Here is a 7,517-nt window from a genome sequence, read left to right as displayed (position 1 = left end):
CCCTCTCCCCTTCCCCGCCTACCTCCCTCTCCTCCCCCGGGGCCCGGTGCGCGGCCGGGGCCGGAGTTCGCTGCAAGTCGGCTGAAAGTTTGGCGGCGCGGGCTCCCCCGAAGTTCAGGTGCGGAGAGCCAGGGACGGGAAAGGAGGGGTCCGTGTTTGGGAGGAGCGGGGGACGCCCGCAGCCTGAGCCCCGGAGCCCCGGAGGTCCCCTTCCCCGCCTACCTCCCTCTCCTCCCCCGGGGCCCGGTGCGCGGCCGGGGCCGGAGTTCGCTGCAAGTCGGCTGAAAGTTTGGCGGCGCGGGCTCCCCCGAAGTTCAGGTGCGGAGAGCCAGGGACGGGAAAGGAGGGGTCCGTGTTTGGGAGGAGCGGGGGACGCCCGCAGCCTGAGCCCCGGAGCCCCGGAGGCTGGGAGCCCTAGCGCCGGTGATTGCTCGGTGGCCGCTGCTGTACCCAAGCCTTCCCAAGCTGCAGTCGGCTCGGTCGCAGATCACTGAGTTCAGACAAAAAGAGAGGTTTTAGGGTCGGGGACTGCGGGTTGGGCGCCGTAGATTGGGGCTGGGGCTCTCCCTGCGGAGTACCGTCCGTTCCCCAAGTACTCGAGCTGGAGGGCGCTGGGGTGGCGGGAGCCCGGGTCCTCGCCTCTCGGTGCTGGGCGGGCGCTCCGCCTGCGGGGGCGGCTGATTGGAGATCCCCGGCGCGCACTCCCCGCATCAGACCCCCTCGCAGCCCTGTGTTTTGGGGGCGACGGTAAATGCACTAAGTGCCCTGGACCACGCGTGGTTGAGTCTCCCCCTCCACTTGGAGGGGGTGGCGGCCACTTTTACATTTTCCCCTCTAGCTCCTCGCCCCCGCTGCCCGCAGGGTGCCTGGCGGGCTGATCAAGTTTGACCTTTTTTTTTTTCCATCAAAGTATCACGCCCTCCCCCCACGAGCCCCGCGGCCTCTCCCCCCTTTCCGCCCCAGCCTTGGGGGGTCTTTCAGACTATCTCCCGAGCCCCGCGTGGCCAAGCGGTGTGCAAAGCCTGGGAGGGAGAATCGGGGTGTTCCTCTAGCCGCAGAGCTGTGGGAGGCGGGTGTCCCAGGCGCCCGCCTCACGGCTCTGGTCCCACATTTACCCATGAAGTTCGGCTCCGAGGCCCCCTCCCCTCGGGTTCCCCAGAGTGAGGGGCCGAACCGCCGCGAGAAGAATGTGTTAATTTTCTTGCTGGGGGAAGTTGTCCTCTCCCGGAATGGGCTGCTTTCCGGCGGGGTGCGCCTGGCTTTGTTTATTTGTAAGATCGACAGAAAGTGAGTGACCCCGGTTTTTAAATGGGGGGCCGCCTCTGGGACCTGTCAGAAGAGCTAAAGCTTCCAATGAGGGAGCAAGATCGCATTTTGGTTTTTTCCCTTCAGGATTTTTTTTTGGGCTGGTGCCATGGGCTGGAAGGAGGCACCGGCAGATTTGGAGAGGGGGGGCGGTTCTGTAGAGACTCATTCGGAAACCCCGCACCCTCCTCTTGTCTCCTGTGACGGGGGTCTGCGGGGTTGACAGCCCCTCTCTACTTTGCTCTCTGGACCCTGGGTGGTCTGAGAGTCGCGTCTTCGGATTGGGGGGTGCTGCGGGGGGGTGGTATCCTGCGAGCCAGCCTCTTGACCTCCGCCTTTTCCCCGCGCTACGGGCGCTGTTCGGAGCCCTAGGTTTTGTGGCCAGCCCAGCCCCTCCCCCCGCGTTTGCGCAGGAAGCGCCGAGGAGGGGGGCATGTGTGATGGTTCGGCCCTCGCCCCCGCCCGAGCCGCCCCAGGGCGGCCGGCAAACAGAGTCCCTTTCAAGTTTTCCGCTGGGGCCGCCTGGCGGGGGCTGCGTGCGCGCGGTCGCTGCGGACTTGTTTGGAGCGCTATTTGAACGCCCGGCGCCACCTCAGCTGCCCCGACTCGCGGGGGCGGGAGGTGTCCGTCGGTGCAACTGGGAGCATTTAAATTAGACGTTCTTAGGGGGGTGTACTAGCCTCAGCTTGCCCCTATCCCCCTCCTGAAAGGCCCCATACCCTGAGTTCGAGCCTCCACGGGAAACCCAGGAACTGGGACCCGAAGCCTCCTCCCAAACCCCGTTTTGAGAGAGATGCGGAGAGACTGAGGCCGGTGTTACCTACTACTGCGTAGTGTTGATTTAGCAGTTTCCCTGGTTGAGACTCAACCAAGAGCTGTGGAGGGGGGGAGTAGTGGCCCGCTCTGCAGCTGTCACCCCCATCCCAGAACGGAAATTGTTCTCTCTCCTTGGGGAGGAGAGAGAGGGGGTGATTTTTGCCCTGGGAAGGGGTGGGAACAGCTGAGGGAGGTTGGTCTTTGAGTTTTCAGTTAGCCCTGGAGATCTTTGTAGAAGTCTCCCCCCCGCACCCCGCAATCCTCCAGGAGCCGAAGCTCTCTCATGGAGGCCCCTAACCAGTCTTGCACCTCCCTTCCTCATGCCACCTCCCTTTCCAAGGTGGGGGCAGAGGTTCCTCTGCAGAGGATAGACCCTTGGCTGGCTGGCTGTCCATTGGCGCCTTATTTATGTGTGTGTATTTGGGCCCGGGTGTTTTCTCTGCTCAGCAGGTGACCCTGGCCAGGGCCTCCTATCTCTCCCCAGACAGAGCCTGTTGACTTACCCGTGGGCCAGCGGCCTCGTCTATGTCACGTGAGGCCTGGAATGTCCACCCGGCTGGGCTGGGCTGGGTGGGGGAAGGGGAGGGGAGGAGAGGATTCTACATTCACGGCTCAGGCCAACACAGGCTTATGTGCTGTGGGCTCCCACTGTGAACCCCAACTCTTGCTGCCTCTTTCTAGCTTTTTTGCCTGCCTCCTACCCATTTGGCAAGTGTGAAACTGAGGCTCATAGGAGTGTGGGGGTGGGATGGGCAGGGTTGCATTTGGATAGAGAATCAAGTCTCTAGGAGTTCAATACCCCATCTTCTTTAGGACCCCATCTAGTTACTTATGCGAGGGTGGAATGGGCATGAGGATTCTCCTTGGGAAGGAGAGATGTGGGCTGGGCTGAGGTCAGCTGACTTTCTAGGGTGCAGGATAGGGTGGAGGAATGGGGGGATACTGATAAGTGGGACCCAGGCCTGCTTTTGTAGAGCTCATGTTTGGAGGGGTAACTCTCCAAGCAAGGTGCTCTAGAGCATGCCTTAATTGGCCAAGGAAGGGGCAGGACTCGATTATTGTTATTAGTTGTTATTGCCTATTCTTTATATAGAAGTCACTTATTAGCCCAATATATGTTTATTGAACACCTACTGTGTGTCAAGCCCTTCCCATCTGGGGGTACAGAAATGAAACACTGATTGAGCCTGCTCTGGAGGCAGGTCCAGGGTGGGAGCTCCGCCCTCTTCCCCCACCTTGTGGGGCCCTGATTGGGGCTTTTCCAGTTTTTTTTCAACTCTCCCTCTCTTATCCTCATCACCTGGTCCTATTCTAGCCCCCGGCCTCTGTGTGTGTATGTGTAGTGTCCTCGATTAAGTGTATTAATAGTTAAACTCTCACTCATAGCTGAAACTCACCAGACCACAAAAACCCTCCCCAGTTACTCACGCGCTACTGCCCAACAAGAATATCCCACTCACGTTTTTTTTTTTTTTGTTATTTCCTCTTACTTCCCTCCTTATTCCCCCCAACACTGAGCCCACCTCCCAGGCTGCAGGCAATGAGAAAGGACTGCCCCCCTCAAATACCCAGGAATTGGTAACCATTCTAACTGCCCCCTAAAGCCAAAGGCAGTGTCATCTGCTAGAGGAGGCTGTGCGGGTCTAGTCTGTTGGCCTGGGATGTGGGAATCTGGGCAGTGTGTGTGCTTATGACTCAGGACATGTATATCTGTGCATCTGTGTTAAATGTATGTCCGTCTGTCTTGGGATATGGGAGTATAAGCATGTGTATCTGTGGATCTAGTAGTTGTGTGTGTCTGCATTGTATATGTACACATGTGTGACTCTGAAGTTGGATTTGTCTCTGGGAATCTGAGAATATGTATATTCTGAGTTGTGTATGCTTGGGATTTTGTAGAATATATGTTTGTGATCTGTGTATGTCTGTTTTGTATATGCTTGTAAATGTCTGGCACTCTCTGAGTGGTGTATCTGAATTGGGAAAATGTGTGTGAACCTGGGAGTGGGCATATCTGAGTTGTGTGGGCAGTGGTCTGTGTCTGTCTTTGGTGGCTGGTGTCTGTGCTCCTTTCCCTTTCTGCATTTCTGTCTGCCAGTCTGTCTTTTTGAGTCTCTCCCTCTCTGGTTGAGACCCTGAGTGTGAGCATGTGTACTATCGAACCTCTCCCACCCGGTCCTTTCCCTCCCCTGCCCTCCCTGTCAGTAACTGGGCAGCCTCCCCGTCTGCCTGCCTGCTGGGAGTTTTGGAAGCCGTGGAGGGAGACAGGCTGGGGCCGGGGTGACAGCGCGTATCCACGGCGATGGCAGCCTGTGATTACGGGAATAAAAGGATTTTAAGGTCATGGGTGTATTTTTTTTTGTTGCTTTGAGTCCCCCCGCCTTTGGTGGAGGCAATGGCAGCAAAGGACCAGAGCTCTGTGTCTGCTGGTTGGGAGTCTGTTCCCATGCAAGTGAACATGGATATGTGGGGCTTTCCTGGGAACATGAACACGTGTGTACATACGTGAGCAGAGGCAGTGATAGTGTATGTTCTTATCTGCTGCTCCCCATGGGAGAGTTCATAGGGCTGTTCCCTGGGGTAGCATTCTCAGGAAAATTTCTGAGTGTTACATAGAGCTGGAACCCTGCAGTCTTCTGTGTGCTGAAGAGCCTTCTGGCCTCAATCCTTGTCTGCCCATCCTTCCCCATCCTCCCTGTAGGGTGTCTTTGACCAGAGACTGGCTAGGCATAGTCACCTGGGCCAGGCCACATCTAGGGGTGTCAGTGCCCCTGGCCCAGCTCCAGCCCCTGTAATTGCATTCTGTGGCCTAATCCCCCGCCAGCTCAATTAGATCGCAAATTCTTCTTCATTTCCTGCCTCTGATGCTGGCCTCCCTCTGGGCTTGAAGGGCCTGGAAGGGAGTGGGGAAATCCTGCCCCCCTTCCACTAGCACTAGGGACTCTTGGGGGGGTGAGATTAGTTTCTGGCACACTGACCCTGGGGTGAAGGTTAGAACCCTTGGGGCCAATAGAACAGGGCTCTGCTGGTCCTTTTTTGACTAGCCTCAGTATCCCCATGCTGGGGGAGAGCGGCTTGTGTTATCTGGTACAGAGGCTCTGGGTAGATCAGGCAGGTTACTCTGGCCAGTACCCTAGGTGGTACCCTCACCTCCGGCCCCTACGGGCTTTGCCCTCCTCCTGTTCCCACAGCAGTTGTTGGCTATCCTCTGGTACAGTGGTTGTGACCTTGTTTTTGGCCTTTTCATGGTGTTGGTTCTCGGGGCTAACGGACCGCTGAACTTCCCTCTACTAGGTCTTCCTAACCCCCTCCTTTGACCTCACCCAGACAAGTGTGTGAGCACTGGCTCTGGAGTCGGACCTGGCTCCAAATCCTGGCCATGTCACTGTCTAGCTGGATGTGTGACATTTGGGTGAATTGCGTTCTCCCTGTGATTCTCAGATTCCTCATCCCTGAAATGGGATAATACAAGTGACTGCCCCATAAGGCCATTTTCAGATGGACACAGGGATGGTGGTGTAATGCATAGCACCAGTGGTTAACCCAGTCAGCATTCAATTAAAGTTGGCTTTTAAGGTGATGAGGACCTCATATCCCCCAGTGAAAAGGAAGAAAACACGTGGCTTACACTTAGTGTTTCTGTCTCCATTCTGCTAATCACCAGGTCTGTGACCTTGGGTGTATCACTCTGCCTCTCTGAGTTTCTCTTCCCCATCTGTAAAATGGGACTGATAATAGGCCTGACCTCACAGGGACATGGAAGGGTTGTCCGCATGCAGGTGCTTAGCCTCAGCCTGCCCCAGCAGGTTTGAAGCGAATTACTTGCCTCCTTTCTTTCCTCACACCAAGCCTGGGTGGGGTGGGGCTGGTGAAGACACAGGCTCAGAGAAGAGGGGACTGACCAAGGTTATGAGGCTGGTAATGGGGCCTAGGTGGAGTGGGGGAGGGGTAAAGGATGACCTGCTGGCTTGCTTGCTCTTTTACTCCGCTGGCTCAGCTGAGCTTTGAGGCATGGCCTTCCCTCCCCGCTGGTCTCTGTGGAAAGTGGTGGCTTGGCTGATTTTTTCCATAAAGAAGCTGGAAGTCTACCCGCTCCTTCCCCAGGCAGCACCGTGGCAGCGGCTGTGCTGACAGGCCTCCTGGCCCTCTCGCTAAGGTGGCTGGCAGCTTTGGAAGGCTGGCTGCGCACAGATCAGCCAGAGGGAAGAGGGAACCGCAAAGGTCCCCTGCCATCACTAATCCCCACGGCCCCTCCCACCCTGTCTGTCCTCTCTGTGGGTGGAAAGACAGAAAGGAGCCACAGCGGGAGGAAAGCTGGGGAGACTGGCTCCGCTGGAGGTGGTGGAGAGGGACAGGCAGAGAGGGGGTCAGGGTCCCCATATCTCCCTGGCTGGTCTCCTTATTTCTATGACCTCTGTCAGTCATTGGCCTAGGCTCTTTAATATTTCATGGCCCTTGGAGCCAGCCCCCTGCCCCAGTCTACAGGCCCCCTTTGTCTGCCTGCCGCTGAATTGCTGAATTACTGACCCGAGGCTGCCTCTGCCTTCCTCCAACTGGCCCTGACATCTTTCCTGTTCCTCCTGACCTGCCTCTCTGACACCTCTACTTGTCACACTCTCCATCTCTCATACCCATTCTCTCCCCTTCTCTTACATCTCTGATCATCTCTTTGCCCTTTTCCTCCATTTTCCTCTTTTGTTGGCCGCCTCCTTCCCAGCAGAACAGAAACCGCGGCAACTGGTCTGCCTGCCCCCCTCCTGGGTCCACCCCTTCCTGCCCCCTCCCCCCAGCTGTACTGGCTGTGAGAGCTGGTTTTATTTATTTTTCTGTTTGTTTGGGAAGAGGGCAGTGGCAGTTCTGGGCCCTAGCTGCTGCGCTCTGCCTAGAGCAGCGGGCAGGCGGGCCCTGCTGGCCTCCCAGGAATGTGGCCAGGACGCCCCGCGCTATATTTACTCCCCTCCAGCTGCCTGCCCCAGCAAGGCAGAGCCAGGCCTGCCTGGTGGCCCTGGGGGAACCCAGTACCCACCCTCCCCCGTCCAATAGACCCCACGTGGCCCTAGGGCCCCCTGTTTCCTCCCTTCCCCATGACCTCTTCTGACCTCAAACTTGCCTGGTCCGCAAGCATGAACACTTTAGTGCAGTGCCAGTACAGGTGTATGTGGGCTCTAGAGCCTGATTTGTGTGGGGCAACACCTGGTGGACCCTATCCCCCGCCACCCAGGAGCCTAGCTTAGGCCTGTAATCTGGTGGCCAGAACTATGTAAAGCATCTTTTCTGGGCCTCTCCCCACTGGGCCTGGTCCTTGCTCTTGCCACATCCCTTCAGCTCTGCTGTGATCACTGGCAGGGGTGGGGTCTGGTGGGGTTGGGGGCCTCACCCGGCATGAAGCTGTGTTT

General features: G+C 57.4%; 1 protein-coding gene across 1 annotated transcript in view; it reads left to right on the top strand.

Moving 5' to 3' along the window:
* The first annotated feature begins 208 nt into the window (after nt 1-208).
* CXXC5 (CXXC finger protein 5) overlaps nt 209-7,517 on the top strand; it is a 32,325-nt gene continuing 25,016 nt past the window's right edge. Inside the window, exon 1 of the mRNA XM_006923039.3 lies at nt 209-318. The gene's annotated coding sequence lies outside the window, so the exon portion shown is untranslated. The remainder of the gene's footprint in view (nt 319-7,517) is intronic.

The sequence above is a fragment of the Pteropus alecto genome, unplaced genomic scaffold, assembly GCF_000325575.1.
Source record: "Pteropus alecto unplaced genomic scaffold, ASM32557v1 scaffold78, whole genome shotgun sequence".
Taxonomy (NCBI): Eukaryota; Metazoa; Chordata; class Mammalia; order Chiroptera; family Pteropodidae; genus Pteropus; species Pteropus alecto.
This window is presented reverse-complemented; position numbering and strand designations above follow the sequence as displayed.